This window comes from Lemur catta, chromosome 25 (genome assembly GCF_020740605.2).
Source record: "Lemur catta isolate mLemCat1 chromosome 25, mLemCat1.pri, whole genome shotgun sequence".
NCBI classification, from domain to species: Eukaryota; Metazoa; Chordata; class Mammalia; order Primates; family Lemuridae; genus Lemur; species Lemur catta.
Window position 1 is genome coordinate 3,253,439 of NC_059152.1, and position 20,579 is coordinate 3,274,017.

General features: G+C 41.3%; 1 protein-coding gene across 10 annotated transcripts in view; it reads left to right on the forward strand.

Annotated features, from left to right (window-relative positions):
- Window positions 1-20,579, forward strand: part of SMYD3 (SET and MYND domain containing 3) — a 358,877-nt gene that overhangs the window by 135,809 nt on the left and 202,489 nt on the right. Inside the window, exon 1 of one of the 10 annotated variants that reach the window (XM_045537189.1) lies at window positions 9,983-10,003. The exons of 8 other annotated variants lie outside the window; for them this stretch is intronic. The gene's annotated coding sequence lies outside the window, so the exon portion shown is untranslated. Of the gene's footprint in view, window positions 1-9,982; window positions 10,004-12,089; window positions 12,109-20,579 lie in introns of those variants that run through there. One more of the 10 variants, XM_045537190.1, reaches the window with a different exon arrangement.

Consider the following 20,579-nt stretch of genomic DNA (forward strand, 5'->3'; position numbering starts at 1 on the left):
CAAGCCCCTCCCTTATGACCTCATTTAACCTGGATTACTTGCTCAGAAGCCCCTTGGCCAAGTATAGCCAGTCTAGGGATTAGAGCTTCAACATAAGAACTTTGGGAGAACCCAAACATTGAGTCCATAATCTATGATACTATTAGAAGCAGAAATGACCTGTCTAAGGTATAGATTGGGGATGGCAGGAAGTACTATCCCAAAAGGAGGCCAGGTCAGTGTTGAAGACATCAGCAGAGATTTGATGAGTTTCATGCCAGTGTGAGTGCTGTCTTGGAAGATAATAATTAATACTGACCCATTATTACTCATCTGTTGGGCTTTTTTCAACTGTTATCTTACAATGCTTTTCTAATAGGAAATGAAGTGCACTTGCATTTCTTTCATATTGAAGTTAAAGCCTGGGATCTCTTTGGGTCAAGAAATATCTTCAGATTCTTTCAACACACGTAACAGTATCCCAGAAAGGACAAGTATTTTATATTCTTGGAACTCTTAGGTTTTCCACTTAACTGCCCTTATTGATTTGATGCTAATGGGAGTACTGCCGTGCAGGGAATAATAAAACATGATCTTTCATGGATCTTGGAGTGGCTTACGTGGTTTAAAATAATCTAGTGTGTTCATAAATGGAGTTATTTCAAGTCTTCTGGCTTTACTTCCATGCCTAATGCCTTTTCTCATCATTTATTAAAGCGAGCCTTTTTGACATTGATATGTGTCATGTTAGCACCTTGTAAATCCTTCTAATAATACCTTTGTATTACCAAGGTGTAAACACTGTTGTTTCTACCCCATTTGCTTCTCCCCCGGCGTGGTTTTTATAGGACTCTTTAACCCGCTAATGTTCCAGGATATTAATTTAAAACAGCCAGCCAAATAGTAGAAGATTCCTCCTTGCCTGTGATAGCTGACCTCTTGTACCTGTTTTCTTTTCAAATTCAGTTTGGAAATCTCAATTTTCATAATGTTTTGAACTAGTACTTCACTCCCTGATGTTTTCAATTTAGCAGCAGCATTATTTGTAAGACTTTATACCCAGAGCACGCAATTACTATTTTTTTTTTTCTTGGACATACTTGCCTAGCTTGTCAAGATTTTTATTTAATTATCTTTCTTTACTTTGTAGGAAATGGAATTTCTGTTTGCATTTTCCCTAATTCCCTCACCTTGCTTCCTCCTGACTTTGTTCTGTCAATATTTGAGGTATTTAGTTTGGACATTTCTGTTGTGTGTTTTTTTTTTTACCTCTTAGGCCAACCTTCTCATACTTTTTTTTTTTAAGATGTCTTTTTTTATTTCAGCATACTACGGGGGTACAAAAGTTTAGGTTACGTATATTGCCCTTGTTCCCCCTTCTCATTTAATTACATGATTAGAGCTGCCAAATTAAATGGCATCCAGTAAACTGTATTTGGGTTTGTGCTTGAAAATGTTTTAACAAGACTCATTTGATGTTTTCGTTTTAGTTTCTACTTACTCCTTCAGTTTACAAGTTACTAGTTCAGGAGAAAAGTACGGTTGTCTTGAAAACTTGTTTTGCATGCAGGTTTCATGGATTGCCTGGGACTTAAACAGCCTTTCTAAGTATTTTCGTTGATGGAGTTTCTCTTACATTAAATGCTTCACTTATTGTTGTTGGTTCTAGAGTCTAGCTTTCAAAAAGCGACATGGGCAGTTTGATGGTGGCTTAGACAAAAACCAGAAATACAATAATTACAATATTGATAAAGTTAAAGGGGCTAAGATTTTTTTTTTAACCTGCCAAAGGTAAGGCTGTAGAGAAACTGAGCAATGTGCTCTTACAAAGCACCTTGTCTGCTCTAAATCAGTTACGCTCATTTGTACTTAGGGACTTGCTTTAGTGCCTTGTCAACCAGAGCTGGAGAACCTGGCATTGCGATTGTGCTTCAGTGTCATCATTGTGAACGAGGGGCTATTTCTTACATTAGGAGGGATTTAGATTTGACTCATGGAAGATATTCCTCCAGTGACTTTGAACACTGCAGTGAATGTCTGGGGGAGACGCATTGTTTTGTTCCCTCAATGAGATGGGTTAATGGTGAAGAAAGCTGAACTTTTGAAGTGTCTCCGAGATACAGGATTCTAATCCGGTTGCCACGGTCATTTTTATCTTATTTTTCTAGTTGTGACTTGAAGTCCCTTTATATGGTGAGAGGACAGTAAGGTGCGTCTGATGGTTTGTTAAATGTATTTCTTGGACAAGAGTAGTGAATAGTCCCGGGGCAAGGTCGTGTGGGGCAGTGCAGAGAGCACTGTACGTGGGGGGGGGCGCCCAGAGGTCTAGGTGAGGACCCAGCTTTGCAAATAATTGGCCACCTGACCCCGAGCCTGTTCTTTGTCACTTCAGGCCTCAGTTTCCATTTTTCTATGTGGGAGCTTGTTTAGAGATATTAGTGCATCCCCTCCAGGTCAGTCTGTGGGTGACAGTGGGAGTGATGTTATAACTGCAGAGGGGGGAGGGTGAAATTGGGGACAAAAAGGTGGACGAGGAGCCAAGAGATGGGAGTGAAGGTGATAGTGGGTGGGAGAAAGGGGAAGGACAGGAGAATGACAAGGAGGGTTTTATTTTTCATTAAGGAATTGATAAGAAATAGTGTTTGTGGCCACCAGTGATGGAAGTTTCTTGGTTTTAGAAGTTTAGCCGCCTCCCTCCCTCTCTCCCTCTTCTCTCCCTCTCTCCTTTTTGCATGCTGGACCTTAGTTCCAATGAGAACAACAGTAGTGAGTTTTTTAGGATTTTTATTAAGAGACAGTCTGGCCATACCACCCAGAGGGGAATGTGGTGGTGCGGTTATAGCTCTCCCCAGCCTCGAACTCCTGGTCTTAAGGGATCCTCCTGTTTGGCTGCCCAAAGCGCTGGGGTTATAAGTGTGAGCCACCATGCCCAGCCCCTCTTTTTAAAATTGGATTAATTGGGCAGGATTTAAGACAATTTATTCAAGTTTCTCTTTCTGTGAACATTTCAGAGAATTTTTTTTTGTTATTAAAAATGCCCCTGTGAAATAAACAAAGGAAATTGTGTCTCCTTTATAAATGGAGACATGAAAGTATAATGTGGTTAAGCACTTTATTCAGGAAATTAAGTATGCTAGTGTTAGAATCCAGTTTTTCAAATCTCTCTACTTAGCTTCTCTCTGTGTGTGAGTTTCTGGAGGATACACAGACACTCACCCTCTTGTGCTTGGCACACAGGTTGCAGATGTAATCAGAGATAGGTTTTTTTTTTAAGAGACATGGTCTTGCTCAGTCACCCAGTCTGGAGTACAGTGGTAAGATCATAGCTCACTGCAGCCTCAAACTCCCAGGCTCAAGCACTCCTCCCGCCTCAGCCTCCTGGGTAGCTAGGACTACAGGCCCATGCCACCAAGCCAGCTAAGTTTTTAGTTTTTTTTTTTTTTTTTGTAGGGACGTGGTCTTGCTCTGTTGCCCAGGCTGATCTCAAACTTCTGGCGTCAAGTGATTATCCTGCCTTGGGCTCCCAAAGTGCCGAGATGGTAGGCGTGAGCTACTGTGCCCAGCCTCAGATCCTCTTGAACTCAAGGAATAGATCCCTAAAGCACACCCCCAGTCTGTGTGTATATTTCATAATTCAAAGACTTGAATTCTCTCATAAATAAAACCATACAAATTTAGAAAATTTGCATACTCATGGGGGAAGAGATAGTCTGAGATTTCCTGTGTTTGTGTGTAGAGGGAATCTTTGGTTGCCCAAAGTATGAATCATTAAGTGGTAAAATTCGTAATATTTTCCTTGAATTTCCTGAGTCCTTCATGTGGCAAATAGGATGTCGGATGTACTGCCGCTACTGAGCAGTCTCAGCTTTTGGAGAGTGGAGAGGATGTCAGTTGACAGCCTGAAACACTTCGCATTAATTTTGTAAGTAGATGGATTTATCACATCAGAGCTTAATATAATTTCTAGGACACCTCTTCTTTCCACTGGAGTAGAGACCAGTGTGTCTGTTTGAAGGTGGAATGTAGGGAGAGTATAGAAAAAACTTCTTCCTTCATTGCAATCGTTTATCATTTTTTTAATACACTCTAGGTGAGACAGTCATCTGCCTTGCTCTTACGAGGCAGTACTTTGCAAAGCCGTTGCTCTCAGTGGAATGGAACCTCTGTGAACCAGTTCGCTGTTGACAAGAACATCTGTTTACACACCACATAGGCCCATAGTTCCTGCCACTTCCCGAGGATGGGAATGCCTGTGCAGAAATGGATGATAGTAGTTTTCATAGCTTAAGTGATCACTTTGTCTCTAGGAAACAAATTACAATCCATATGATATACATATTATAGTAGAACATGTTCCTTGCCTGGCATTTCGTTGCTTTTATGTTTATTATTTTTTAAAGATGGACACTCTCTCTGTTGCAGAAGCTGGAGTGCAGCGGTGTGATTATAGCTCACTGCAGCCTCAAATTCCTTGGCTCAAGTGATCCTCCTACCTCCTATGGAGTAGCTGGGACTATAGGCATGCACCACCATGCATGGCTAATTTTTATTTTTTTAATTTTTTGTAGAGAACAGGGTCTTGCTATGTTGCCCAGGTTGGTCTTGAACTCTTGTCCTCAAGCAGTCCTCCTACGTCAGCCTCCCAACGTGCTGGGACTACAGGCGTGAATGACCGTGCCCAGGTTTCCTTGCTTTTCAAGCCCATCGCATCTCTTTATGGCTCCTTACAGCTCATGCTCCGTTCATGTCAGTTTGGGGGGAGTGTTTGTAAAGGGAGAAATCTCTTGTTGGAAACTACTTAAGTGATTACCCGTTCTCCTTGGCCCTCCTGGGTTCTAAAACCAGGTGGCAAGCATCTGCATCCAGCCCCAAAATCAAACCTTCATGACTTCAAGTGGAAGGTGTAAGTTATAACAAGTAGTTTTAATAGTCTTAAAGGTGCAGACATTTTTATCTGTTGAAACTTTCTTACTTGGGGATGTTCAGATTAAGATCAAAGGTCAGCTTGCTGAAGACACCTTCGTGAGAACGATGGAGTGGTTCTAAAATGGGTTACATCTTCACTTACCCCAACCCCCAAACATACTTAGACTCTAGATAATGGAAACTTTGGGATTTCTGACAAAGATGTGGGGAATGTTCCCCTCAGAGAAATTTCACAGTTAAAAATACAGTCCTTCTTGGCTACTTTCTCTGATGATATTAGGAAATCAACTCATTATTTTGAAAATTGGCAAATGAAGGGAAAGAATGAAATATTTAACTTGTTTTCCTTTACAGATTGAACCTCAGATGAATAACCTAGTTGATGAGAGAGGTTCTCTTTAGAGAAATAGTTCAGCTAACACATGAGGAAGGATTCAGAAAGTTAGGATTCATTACCTGGCATCCCTCAGTGAGTTAATAGTTCCAGGTGCTGAGCATTAATGGCTGCCAACATCACACACAGAGACAAACCCAGATTTTATTTATATATAGATCTCCTGATGGAAGGACACAGCCAGCGATGCATTCTTGCCAGCATTTCAAACTGAATCTCATGTGGTCTCTTTCTCTGAACTACCTTAGCAGGAAGTGCAGGGGACACGGGAACAGAATGAATTTAACAATGCCATGGAGATAAAACACAAAAAAAACTAGACTGTACAACTCTACAGGGCAAATGACTCGCCTTCATCAACAACAAAAAGTGCTTGTAATAGATACGGAGGGAGAAATCTCTATAGGTTTAATTTAAGAGATACATTAACTAATCCTATTGTCTGGACCTCTTTTGGACACCAATGTATACAAACTATAAAAATTATAATACAATTGAGGGAAAGGTACATTGCCTGAATATTTGATAGTAAGGAATTAATAAATTGAAGGAATTATAACATTGAAGTTTAAAAAATGAGCCCTGTAAATATTGACAGATGATGTGATATCTGAGATTCCAGGCAGAATAATATAGGAAAACTAATAATACAGAGTATAAATCTTTACACCATTATTGAAGCCGGAAGATAGTTATATGGAGCATTCTCTCTACATATGAATATGTTTGAGGTGATCTGTCAGAACATTTTTAAAAAATAACTTTACATAAAGATATGTAGGAAGGCTTTGGGTACAATGAAAAAGAAAATGAGAGAGGAGGAAAAGAGATAAAAAAGTGGTTAGCAGAGTACCCAGTATGTTCTGTGTGTTGACTCCTTATTGCCTATTAGCATTCCGTAGCTTTGCATGTGCCCCTGCAGCCATTCACTCGCTTATTTCAGTAACTATTTATGGAGTATGTAATAATGTGGCAAGCACGAAAATACTTGTGCAAAGCGAGTAACTCGAGCGGAGCCCATCACCCACCAGTGGTATTTTTGGCTTGTTCTCTGAGGAGTCTCTGAACTCTGTGTAAATGGCTCCTGGAGTAGGGCGTTGAAAATGGCACTGTGTTGGTATCATTCCTGGATTCATTCAAGTTCAGTCTTTGATACTCTTTGCAGGGTGGCTCTGACCATCTGTGGGGCTTTGCCTTCCTCGTGAATCCAGTTCTTGAAGGTTGTGGGTGCCTGAGACCATCTCTGATGCCTGGCGTGGTTCGTTCAAGTGACTGCCGGTTGAACACCCGGCCCCAGATTTCTAGTGAGATCCTGTAAGGAAAGCTCCCCCCTCCTGCCCTCTCACCTGTGGAACTGTTGTTAGACTCTGGAAGATTTTCCAATCACGCTATGTGATTACGAGGAAGAATAAATTAGCGAAGCAAGTTAAATTATCTTGTGTGTCATAACAATAATTAACATTCAGAATGCCGCCATTTTTATAAACATGACTAAGGGGAAGCAGCACCCTTTTTGAAAGCAGGAAGCAAGAGGGTATTCCGTGCCCTGAAGCCTGGCATAAGGAGGGTCTGGGAGAGTTGCTAGGACAAATGTTAAGGAAGTTTGTCCAGGTGAGATTGACTTCATTGGAGAGATTTTTAATTGCCTTGATTTTTCTCTAAATCCTTAGAAGTAGCAACTTTTCCTTCTACATACCATCGTCTACTCTGTCCTTATGGCTCTATGTGTTTTTCTTATGTCTTTTCTTCCACATTTCAAGAAGGAATGGAAACCAACAGAGTCACAAGACATTTTGTGGACTAAGCTTTGCTTGGAAAGCAGTTCACAGCCTTTTCAGATGTTGCCTTTCAACAAATCCGTGCTCATTCCTAGCCCATTCGGTGTACTTACCTTTGCTCCTCTGTCATGAAAATGTTTCTTCTTCTCCATAAAGGCATCTCCTCTGCGATCTCTTGATTTTACGTACGTCCAGAGCTCCTCTCTGGAGTGGGATTATCAATTGGTTTTATTTATTCAGTAGACTACTACCATGTCTAGAATTTATTTAGACAATTGAAAGGGTAAAAGTCTGGCTTAGATAAAAATGAATCGTTAAGATTTTTGTTCTTGCTTTTTTAAATTTACACATTCTTAAATGATGTTTGAATTGTGAGCTGTAAATTTGCTAATAGTCAAGATTGCCCCTGACATACCCTGACGCTCTTTTGCAGAAGAGAACAGCACATCAGCAGAGTATGTGAAGGAGGAAATCACCTTGTTTCCTAATACAATGAATAGGTGGCTCTGGTGTTTTGAAAAGATTTGACCCAGTCATGGATATAAGCATAAATCTTTATACCATCAGGCCAGATATGCATCATAATGGTTTCTATAATATTCAAATAGCAGGCCTGAAAGCATTCTAAATTTTGTCATCTTTTCACATTGTATTTCTCTTTTCACTGATTTTAAGTCTAGAGTTTGGGTGTTTATACATTATGTTTGTATGTTATTCGTTTAGCTCAAGAGTGGTTAGCCTTACCATCTCGGGGGGGCGGGCGGGGAGACAGCATTTACGAGCATCATTGACAAAAGTCCAATATACACGATAATCTCATTGTTTTGAAAATGTTTTCCTGTTGCTGGTGGTCACACCATGTATGTCATTAGTGGTGTTTTAAAGAACAAAAGGATAATATTTTGTGCATGTATGTGTTGATGCTGATGCAAACAAACCTGGGAACTTAGCACATAACTCTATTGAATGAAAGTAGAAATGAAAACTTTTTAGAAAATTAGAAAAGAGATCCATAAACCTTACAGAAAACAAAATTGTACTCAGATTCATAATCTTAAAATAGTGATTCTTATGCTACGAAACCGTAGAAAATTTCTGGTTAAAAGAAATTAGAGGGTTGTTTGGGACATACTATGTATTTTGCATATAAAAAACCTTGAGAAGTCTTGCAATAAAGTGGTTAGAGGCCACAGGTACCACAAGAAAACACGAACAAATCTATAAACTTTAAGAAATATGGAACATTAATTGGAGAGACATACTATGTTTGTAGGTGATAAGATTAAGCGTTATAAGATGGCAGTGTTTCCCAGCTGAATTTTTTAGAGGCACTTTTCCAGATAATATTTTAGTGTTCATTTGGAAGATTGAAAGGCAAATAGTGAGATGCCACTTTGGAAAAATAAACAAGAAATCTTAATGCTCAAATGTTAGCAAGAATTTAGACAGGCACTCTCATATTACTACCGTTTTGTGTAAATAGATTTATATTTTGGGACAAGAGCAAACTTAGAAATATTCAGCAAGAGTTAGAAATTTCTCATAGTGATTCTTGTTTGGTGAAACTAGTAATTGCACTTCTTGTAATAGCAAAAACAAAACTTCACCGTAGAGGTGGTTACATTGTAAGTAAATATAAACAGAAATTATATGCAACCATCAGGCATAGTTACTAGTACAGGAAATAACCATCGTATATGTACATAAAATATGTAGCATTATTCTGATATTTTTAATTGGACATACTTCCAGAGGAGTGGGAAGAAATCACAGTGTGTTAGGGTCTTCATTTTAGGTTAATGCAAAATATTTTATCTTTGATAATCAGGAAATACACCAAAAATATAATTTTTCTTAAGCTGTAGTACATCGGATTCCCTTTTTTCCCCTTTATATTATTCTGTGCTTTCTGTATATCCTATAATGATGGTAGTACTTATTCAAACTGTGACAAATTCTAGTTTCACCTAGAAAATCAAAAGTCCATAATCTGTGAAAAATGAGTTTATAGATACAGTGTAGACCTCAAGTTTCTTGCCTTACCTTTAGAGCTAGAACTCAAACCTGGGATTTTCCATGCTGCTGTACATTGTTGATTCTGCCTCTGAAATACATTTTTAAGCTGTGACCAAAAGTGAGCATTTTGGTGACTTTTTTCTGTTTATTTGCTACACTAGGAACTTTTTTTTTTAGTTAGTCCACTTACTATGCTTGCCCTTTTCACATAACTTAATAGAGGTTTTTTTTTGAGAAACAAAGTCTTTTGCTCTGTAACTGAATTTCATTAATTTCCCTTCTCTTGGTAAATTATCTTTGGCATTTTTCCTTTTGATTTACTAATTTCTGATCCCCTCTCCCATCCTACTCATTTGTTCCAGTATAGAAAATAAACATGAATTTACCCATAACTCCAGTTCCTTGGCATCTATCCTTTGCAGAGCTCATAGACTGCTATCCAAATTAATTAGTATGTCAAGGTTTAAATTTGATGGGTGGAGGGGCATGTGGGGTAGGACACAAGCTTTTAGAAAACCAAAGTGCCCTAAGGAATTTAAGTGACGAGAGGACTTCATTTCTTATTAAAGCAATGTGAAATGACAGAAAGAATTACAGGTATGAAATTGAATATTACAAATTGAAAATTTAATTTGACCAGAGTGTGTAGTAGGTGATACGGAATCCATATCCTGAAAGAGCTTTTATTTGTCAAGTACAGGATAGAATCAGAGCACAGAGGGCTTTGTTCATTGACACTGGATTGGCATCATTAGTTTACTGAACACTCCTGTAAAATCTGTGCAAAGTGCAATGGCAGCAAGAGAGACTTGATGGAACAACACACATGACTTTCAGACCCGAGCAGGTGGACGACGGCTGGACATGATTCCTCTCAGTGCAATGGACTTTTCTCTGTGTGCAAAAGGGAGTGAGTCTTTATACTTCTCAACAATATACTATGGTTTGTTTTTCTGTTTTACAACGACAAATAGGCATTCCAAAGAAATCACAATTACGAAATACAACAGCCTGTAAATTTTCTCCCTTTTTCATCCCCAGGTATTTGCGATGGGGCAGAGGGTTTGGTCCCTGTTTAGTGTCTGTGTCACCAAACTTTCCTCACATACGTGGGTTCTACTTTCTCCTTTGCAAGAATATATACATGCTTTTCCTACACTGTTAGAAAGATTTTTAAAACAATATTTTGTGTAGTGGTTTTCATTATTGTCAGATCATTTTGGTTTTCACATGGAGGCAAAAGACTGACTTCCTCCCTGAAGTGGTTCTTAAATTTATGTGGCTGAATCTGGCAGAGGTTCATGCATTGCCTCCGTCTTTGTGGGAATACGTATGGAATCACATGAAGGTGCTACCCACATGTATTTTACAGATTTTTAAAACCTTTTGTACATTTTACTGTGTGTCAGACACTGTTGTAAGGATGTTACGTTGCACTGATGAATACCACACATCCATGAGGTTTACTATTAATATCTTCATTTTACAGATAAAGGTCTGATGGCTCAGAAAGGTAACTTTGTCAAGGTAACATAGCAACTAAGATTTTAGAGTAAAAAGCAGTCTGGTTTCATAGCACAATCTCCTAAACGCTACACTGTTAACACCTTCCTTAGCATCTTGTCTTATTAAAGAAGTATGCTTACAAAATACTGGGGCCAGGCATGGTGGCTCATGCCTGTAATGCTAGCACTCTGAGAGGCTGAGGTGGGAGTATCGCTTGAGCTCAGGAGTTCAAGACCGGCCCGAGCAAGAGCGAGACCCCATCTCTACTAAAAAATAGAAAAATTAGCCGGGCATGGTGGCGCATGCCTGTAGTCCCAGCTACTCAGGAGGCTGAGGCAGGAGGATTACTTGAGCCCAGGAGTTGGAGGCTGCAGTGAGCTATGATGACGCTGCTGCACTCCAGTCTTGGTGAAAGTGAGATCCTGTCTCAAAAAAGAAAAGAAAGAATGAAATATCTGATACATACTACAATATATGTGAACCTTGAATACATTATGCTAAGTGAAAGAAGCCAGCTACAAAAGGCCGTATGTTACATAATTCCATTTATATGAAATTTTCAAAATAGGTAAGTCCATAGGAATAGAATGCAGGTGGATGATTGCCCGGGGTTGTTGGAAGGGCGAATGGGGAGCAACTGCTTTTTATGGGTACACGGTTTCCTTCGGGAATGATATAAAAATGTTTTGGAGCTGCGTAGGGTGGTGGTTGGACAACATTGTGAATACACTACTAAATGCTGATCAGTGGTTCGTTTTAAAATGGTTTATTTTATGTTATGTGAATTTCACCTGAATAAAAAATACAGTGACTAAGTTATCCCATGTCACCTAGCCTGCAGGTGTTGCCATCAGTAGCAGCTGTTAAGGGGAAATGCTTGCATGTTATTCGGCCAGTAGCAAGTTAAGCAAACACGCTCATTAGCAAACATGAACTTGAATACTTAACATGTGCAGGACACAATGACTGACATGGTTCCCAGACTCTAGGAACCAACCACCTCCAAGAATTAACAGGGTAACAGACAAAATACGAAGGCTCTGTGTTGACTGAGCAGACACTCGGTAAATAAAGGACTTACATTTTGGGTACAGCAAGGGATAAAATGCTTTTTCCCATAGTATTAAGAGGGGAGTTACCAGACTTTACATGCATGTTCAGGCAGCGTGACTCTGTCCCCCTAATTAGGGTAGGTTGCAGTCATGCATACTGGAACAAATGATTCAGGTGAGAGAAATGCTTCTGAAATGATCCCTTTACAAATATGTACCTTTTTTTCTTCACGAACGTAAAGGGAACACACCGGTGTGTGGCCTGGTGCAGCCTGTGCCCAGAGGATTCTTCCAGGTCAGTATAGACCTTTGATGTTCTCGGGTTCTTTTGCAAGTTGCCCACAAGCTTTAAATATACACTGCATTCATCTCCACAGTATCCGTATAAGGAAACAGTACATTGCTTTTGGCAAAGAACTTGGAACACACTGCAGTGAAGCAGTTTACATGGAGTTAGGTAAATGGGGTGTGGGTCCCACAGGATGACGCTTGTTGCCCTGAATTCCTTAATACTTCTGTTTAGATGTGCCCATGTAGACGTGTTGACTTCTATACAGTCATCTTGGGGTATTAAAGTTACTGATTGAGCAGTACCTGCATTTCCCACCTCCCCACCCCTGACCCCCAGACTTGGAGTGATAAATGGAAATTTTTCTTAAAAATTTCTTGCCTAGTTGTAAAAATTTCTCATATCCCTCTGTAAACAAACTTAATAATCAGACATAGGCTACCTTCTCCCCTTCTGACCCCCATTCACTTTTTACCAATTACCAACTAACCTAACCTTAAAAAAATAAACTGTGGCCAATCTCTGGTGGCCTCTTCAATTGCGCTGAATCTTGCTTGGGAATTTTCCTAGCCTGAGGCTTATTCAGTAGAACATTCTTTCAACTGTTAACCCTGCACCTCTCCTCACTTCTCAAAGCATCAGCAATTTTCCCTCTTTCTGTCCCAAAATCTCCAATGGCAAAGATGTCCCCTCCTGCTTTCTAGATGTCCTTCTTTTTTGTATTATTTCTTGGATCTCACTCCACCAATAATCTATTCTCCATTATTTTCACATTTTCAGCCTTTAAATGTGATTATAATCTCTTCTGTTGTAGGAAGGAAGAAAGGGGAGGGGAAAGAATGAAAAAATGTGTCTTCCCCACTTCTTTCTCTTATCTTTGAATCAGTCTCTCCTTTCACAATTAAAACTGAAATTAACTGCATTTATAGTCTTCCCTTCTCATCACTTGTCCACTGCAGTGTGACATTCAGGTTCTTAGTTTCATTGAGACTGCTCTAGTTGACATCACCAACAGTCTCCGTGTTGCTCAAGCGAGTGGGTACTGTGTGTGTGTCCTTCGGAAAACTCCCTGCTGAAACGCTCTTCCCCGGGCTTCAGTGCCACCAGACTCTCCTAGTTTTCTTCCTGTACCACCGTCTTCCATATTTGTGGGGTCCTTTGTTCTCTCATCACACTCTTTCTGTGTTACCTCATTAATTCCTATAGCTTCATTTACTCTCTGTGTGTGGCTGACTCCCAAATTTAGTCTGCATTTTTAATTGTTGTATACCCCCAGGAGCTAGCATGGAACCGGGCGCAAAGCATCAGTCTACGTTAAGTGTAAAAGAATGGACTGATAGATGTTTTCCTAACAGGAATGATCATTCTCTAAAATATCTTTCATTATTATTATTGTCACCTTTCACAAGAATATACAAACTTCATGTGAGCAGAGACGCTGTCAGTCTTGTTCAAGGACGGTGGGCCCGGTGCATGGTGGGCGCTCGTTCTGCACCAGGGAATGAATGAGTGGGTCACCCAGGCAGATCGTGGCGCTCGGAACAGTCTCTGTGTGGGCGTGGCTTCCCTGGTTGCTAACGGTAACCCCCATCCACGTGTCTTAAGAAGAGAAAAGAATTGAGCATCAAGAATTTGGCTCGCTCGGTTTGTCTTGTTAGTTTGGAAATGTCAGAACTCTGAGACGTTCTATCATCTCATGAGAGAAGCCTTATTTTTACACATCTCATGTCCTCTCCCCTGGGATCACAGGTCAACCCCTATTCAAATTGGGAGAAACCAGCTCAACGTTTTGTGCACGTTTAAATTTCGTGGTGTGAGTTGACTCTGCTTAGGGTAGCGGTAGACGAGGAGACCCAGCAGAAAACTTGAAGTAAATTCAAAATAGTGCCCTCTCTGCTGTCCTGAGGATTCCTTTCGTTAGGAGGATCTGTTTTTCAGTTCTCTGAATATTTGGGTCTTCCATTCTTGGAGATTCTGCATTTCCTCAGGTCCCCTAGCTGTGTTCCTCTGCCCTGAGTACCCAAGGTGTGGCTGATGGTGACTTCCCTGAGCACCTGGCAACACCACGGGGAGTGCTCTGAGTTACACACAATGGGCCTCACACCACCCAGGTCTCCTATATACTTTCCTTCCATCTCATTGTCTATTTCCTGTTACTTTTTTAATTGCACTTGTTCCTTTCATAAAGTGACAGCAGCTGAATTTATTTATCAAGATGCTTACATATTCCCTTGTAAAGAGCATCTAAATTAGTAAATATTGAGCACAGAAACCTAATTTGAAATTGTTTTTTTATTGAGAGCATTCTAATTAAACACAGGCTGGGGGAAAGAAGAAAAATCAACCAGACCCTTGTGCTTCCTGCAAAATCTGATCTGTTTCCTAGTCTCATAGGCCACGTCCTGATTGTCTTTATTTCCAATTTTACGGGGATACAGGTATATGAAGATTAAAATGGACTTGTAGTTAATATGCATAAGCCTATAAAATACACGTATAAATTGCTTAAAGAGCAATAAAATTTCTTTCTATTTCATGAATGCTTAGTAGTGTTATAAAGACATGAACATATTGTCATATTTTAGTGAGCTACAGCCTTACCACTTGATACGCTTAATTTTCAAGGTCATTTCTTTGCATAAATTCAAGGCAAGCTGGAAAATGTCAAGCAGCCTACAAGTATAGAATGAACTTCTATTTTCATTGTCATTTTATAGTATCATGTAGTTAGGGTTTTGAGTTTCCTAGTTACAACCAGTCATTGAGGATGAGTCACAATAATTTACAATAGGAATATGGCATCCGTTATCTTCCTAACTATTAATGTTCCAAGGATGTTTTCGAATGAAAGAATTACAAAAATTAATTGATAAGTTCTGGATATTTAAAGCCTCAAGATAATACAGATGAAGCTGATTAGCTCCAGTAGGTAGGTAGCTACAGCGAGAGAAACGTAATCGAGGCACACAGCTGAAGGGATTATGTACTCAGCCCCTGAGCCACTTAGGATATATGTTAAGTAAGCTGGTTACACTCTCCCATTTCAACTGAAAATAATTTTCCCTTACACAGAGCAATTATCTGGTAACATAAGTCTGAGTTGTTCCTTATGCAGGTATATGGTATAGTTCCTATTGTGACCGCACCAGTAATCTCTGCACATACGGAATAACCTTCACATTTTATTGTGCTTGAAGGTTTGAGGCGATTCTGAGCGAGGCATCATGGCTAAGCAGTCTGGTCTCGGGTTGCAGACTTTTGCTGCCACCAGCTGTTAAGAAGTGCTAGTTATTTTGTAACGATGGCTGGAAACCACGAACTCCTCAGCATTGTGAAATTTGGGTTTGGAGGTAACACAAACACAAATTTCAGATTTTTATAAACAGGAGATAAGAATTTAAAATGATTTAGCAGCATTCACACGCACTCTCTTTAAAAACAATGAATATGCCTTGGGTGGCAGTCGGGTGTAGATCACTTGGCTACAGTTCAGATATAGTCCTGTCCACGGTGTCAACCTCGGCTGTCTCTGAGCCAAATTCCATTTGTCACTTGTGCTCAGCTCCAAGGGGCTCTTCCCTAGAAACACCCCCCCACACGTGTTTCTTCTCATTAGTTTAACCTGGTTGTGGATTGTTCTTTTTGGGGTGATTCAGGGTAAGACTTGCTCTTCATTGAGCCAACGTGGAGTTGGGGGCTTTTCAATTGACGGTGGTTTCTGTATGGCATCATTGTGCTCTTTTCCACTTTAGATACTTTGCTCTCACAGATTTAGCCTGCACAGTATTCCTCCTCTGACAGATGCACCAAGGAACTCATTTAGCTTAGCCAGCCAGGTGCACTTCAGCCTCACTTACTGTACTCACAGCTCTGCCACCCTGTCCCCTTCTCTGTTCCTGAAAACTCCCCCCTCCCAACTCCTTTAATTTGCACCCAGGCTGTCATCTCTAATACTTGTTTTCACTCTCCTGCAGCCTACATGCACACACTGTTACCTGCAAACTCCTACTTTGAAAGGCAGCCTGATCCACATACACTCACACTGGCAAACCTCCCATCCCCTGATCCAGACTGGGTTAGGTCCTCATAGTAAACTGTTAATACTCTCATGTATCTTGTCATTTTCATCATAAACACTTACCGCCCTAGTAATTATTTATTCATTTATCTGTTCACTGTTTATTCATTTCTCCTCCCCTCCCCTAGGGTAGGAATAATGTCGGTTTTGTTCCCTAGTGTACCCCCCAGGCTTAGCACCATGCCTCGCACATCATAGACAAGGATGCGTATTTGGGGAATGAAAGGCTGTTGGTGTATCCCAGGTAGCGTTCATATTTTTGGCTTGAAGACTGCTGTCGGCTTAACTTGAGAAGAGTAATAAGAGGGTTTGGGTAGAGGCCAGAATAGTCATAGCTACGTTTTGAAGGAAAAATCGGGATTCGGGAAGTGCTGTATTCCTGCCTGTCATTTGAAGTGTACCTTCTTGGGCAGATCTCTATTTGGTTATCTTTTTAGGTTTCAAAAATTAAAAGCTTTTAAGTCATGCATTCGGTAAGAATTATTGAACGGTTACTTTGTTGCAGGCACAGTGCCAGGCTCTGCGGGGACATCTCTTGGGCGAGATAGAGAAGGAATTTAACGATTACGTGGAGCACAGTGTGTGCCAGGACACAGGTGTACACGGTGCTGGGTGTACAGAGGCCACCTGAATCACACTTGAGGCTTCCTGAAGGAAATGATGCCTGAATTGCTTTTTGAAGGACTCAGAGAAGATCGTCTGAGAACAGGTGCAGTGTGGAAGAGAGAACACTGGAAATGGAGGGAACAGCATGTGTCAAGATGGAAAAGAATATAACAGTTTGGCACATAGAGGGAACTGCCAGCACTCGGTCTCGTTAGTTGGTACACAGGGGATGTGTTGGGAGTGGCACAAGGTGACACTAGTGTGTAGGCAGGGGCCCATCAGAAGCACTTCAATACACAATTAAATGAGTTTGAAGTTCATGCTGATAAGCCACAGGGCCCCGGAGAAGAAACCTCTTGGGGAAAACAGATTTTTTAGACTACAGTGAGAACAGTCTGTCACGCTTGGCGACGTGTGGTTGACCTAGACCAGGTGCCTCCCCGGCTGCGTTTGCAGAGGGCTCTGCCGAGAGGTGCGGAGTTGGGGTGCTGAGGAGTGAGGGGAGGTGATGAGGTTCACCCGAAGCAGTTGATAGAACAGTGGGCTTGTCTGATGTCGTTGTCTTGCAGCCTCAGCAAGCCTGGCAGCAAGGTTCAGGGTGAGAGGAGTAAGCAAACAGCCCCCCCTTCCCTCTGCTCCTGCCATGGATGAAGAGTGCCGGAGGAGCTCTGCCAGCCTCCTGGGGTTCTTGTAGGCTCACCGTGTCCTTTTAATCTTCCCAGATTTTTAAATAATGGCTTGAGTGTCATGTCACAGTATTTCCCCAGTGCTTGCCCACAAGAGTCAGCGCTGCCTCTTCACCCACGTGAGAGATCAGGACATGTTGTGTGTCAGGGGTTTGGTGGCTGTGTTGCTGGTCGTGCAGACCTCGTTAGAGATGTTAGGTGAGGTTAGACAACTCTCATACTCGTAGCTCCCTGCCTTTCTCCGTTTTCCTAGACCTCTTTATTCTCCGATTCCTCAGGAAACTCAATTACCTTTTCTTCATTATGCAGAGCAGTTTCACTCTCAAACATCCTTAGGCTCCGGGCCCACCTCGGCAAATCCTGAAGCTCATTAATGTTTAAGCAGTGAAGACCTGGCACGGGCTTTGAAATTTCAGTCTTGTCTCTCTCCCTCTCCAGGAATCTTGGAGTGAGAAGGAGCAGCATAGAGATTTATTTTCTTGCCAGTTTGAATTTTCACACCCCCAAACCTCAGCATCAGAAGGAGAGTAGTCATTTTCAGTTTTAGTAATTCTTTTCTCCCATACATACTAGGTAGGTAAAGAAAAAAGACATGTAATTCCTTCTATCTAGAATGTCCAAATAAATGAAAACATTAGAACAAATAAAGAAGCATTTCTCATAAACGTGAGCAAGTAGGACGGGTAGGTAATAACCAAAAGGGGTTTGGAAGAATGAGCTCTGTGAGCTCCGTACCCAGAGGCACGTTGTCACAGCAGGGACGTGAAGGCAGCAGAAGAGGACGGGGACTTTATAAGCATAAACTTAGGAGTCAGATCAATCTGGGTTGTCCTGTGTCTCCCCTTTTTTTTTTGAGACAGTCTGGCTCTGTCACCCGGACTAGAGTGCCATGGCATCAGCCTAGCTCACAGCAATCTCAAACTCCTGGGCTCAAGCAATCCTCCTGCCTCAGCCTCCCGAGTAGCTGGGACTACAGGCATGCACCACCATGCCCGGCTAATTTTTTCTATATATATTTTTAGTTGGCCAGATAATTTCTTTCTATTTTTAGTAGGGATGGGGGTCTCGCTCTCGCTCAGGCAGGTCTTGAACTCCTGAGCTCAAACGATCTACCCGCCTCGGCCTCCCAGAGTGCTGGGATGACAGGCGTGAGCCACCATGCCCAGCTTCCTCCTACCACTTTAAAAAAACAGTTTATGGTTGGCTCACTCTTCCTTCCGGACTCCGTTGAATGGGACCACCTCAAAAAGGCCTTCTCTGGTCATCCCGTTTAAAGTAGCTCTTCCTTCCGCACTCCTGTGGTATCTGTCATTCTTTTTTGTTGTCACCACATCAGCATCTGAAAATAGCTGTTAGCTTCTTGGTACTGTGTATCCCATTCTCAGTAGAATTAAGCTCCGTTAGAACAGAGACCTTGTGTATCTTGCTCACTGCATTGTCTACACTGAGAACTTTGATATAAGGAAGGTACTCAGTAAAGGTTTCTTAAATGAATGTAAAATGTATTATCTACATTAAAGAGCAACGTTTACAATTTAGTCAGTAGTTTGTCAGGGAGAGAAAAAAGTTCATGGTGTTGTTCTGATCATATATATTTATATTTTTATATATTCTGGCTTGTGTGTATATTTATAAAATAATTCATATCAAAGAATCAAGCACTCACTATGTGTCAGGAATTTTAAGTACCTTCTACCTTTTCATATTTTTCAATAGTTTTATAAAAATGCTAAATGTAAAACTTATACCTTACTCTACCTTTATTGGTGGTTCTAAAAAAAGAAAAGCCAATTTCCTCTTTGAACCATCGTATATTTATTTATCTTACAGTATCTGTTCAAAGTGAAACTTGAAATATGTGCTAAACTTTCAAATAGCACCACATTTCGTCCCAGTAGAAAATGCTCTGTCACGTGTGTGTCGGTGACTTTGTGTCAAAACATGCTATCACACACGCCAAGACAACCTTCTCCCCTTCCTGTGCGTCTCACAGGATGGCAGTACATAGGATGGAATCTGAGTGTCAGACACCTCAATTACAAACCAATGAGGCTGTTTCGTTTTTTACCAACGATGGAGAAAGCGCGTCGGGGAAATGATGAGTCTATTTTTACCTTAAAGTAGCAGCATTCAGGATAAGATGTCTTCACTCAGGAATCAGTCATACCCTCAACTGGAGACCAGAGCGCGCTTTAATAATTCATTCTGAATCCTGTGCTTCCCCGGCTGGTCCTCCCTGGCTCTTTACTTATTTAGAGGTCTGTTTACCTCTCGCTTTGCACCTGCACTGCCCGCTCAATCTGCCGTGCGTAACCAGTGGAGAATAAACCCATTAACTAGGATAATTTAAGCATCTCAGCGTCCCGCAATCGTCAGCCTATTGGGATCTCACTGGCAACATATTTCTTTATAAAACTCATCTTTCATCTGAACCACAGGTCCAGATCGTTAACACAGTGATCAGAAAAGCTTGTGGTTCTGTGACATCTGAAGCTTTGGAAGCCCTGCAATATATGGCCTGGTTTGCAGATTGTCTGCACAGTTCCACTAGAGATTCATAGAGCTGTGCCAGTCTCTCGTGTGATTAACCACCGCAACAAACTGTAGCAAAAGACAAAAGAAGGAAGCAGACCTGCAGAGAAGACGAAAAGCTTATTGTTGTGGCAAGCGGAGACTTCATTCCTCTGGGACTGGCGACCCAGGCGACCCTGTAAGGGATATAGAGGCATTCTGGTATTAAAATAGGCCTTTTGCATCTGCTAAAGAACAAGATTGAAAGGAAGAACTTGAGAAGGAATGTCTGTTAGCATCTGTTTCCTTGAGGGGTCTACACATGATGTCTGACTGAATGAGAAGGCTGTCTTTGGAAAGCGTGAATTCATAAGAAAAGGAATCGCTGCTGTTTCTTAAACCAGGCAGTACACTGTTGTGGGGAAGGATGTGGACCTTGGGACAAAGAGGGTCATTGGCCCCTCGTCTTCTCTTGGCATGTTGTTTACTGTCCTGCCTCAGTTTTCTCATCTATACATTGTGGACAGCCAGAGCTCCCCAACAGACACTGTGCTGACAAGGCTAAAACACAGGCTGCAAACAGGGGCAAGAAAAGTAGAGATGGGAGATGTCTTGGGGTAACAGGTGACATGCAGTGGTGCCTGGGCAGCTCTTATCCTTGTCCCAGACCATGTCATTCCTCGAGGTTGCCAACTAAGGCCTAAGTAGAAAGCCCCTGCTGTCCAAACAATGTCAGGCTAAGGCATAAGCTCCGCATG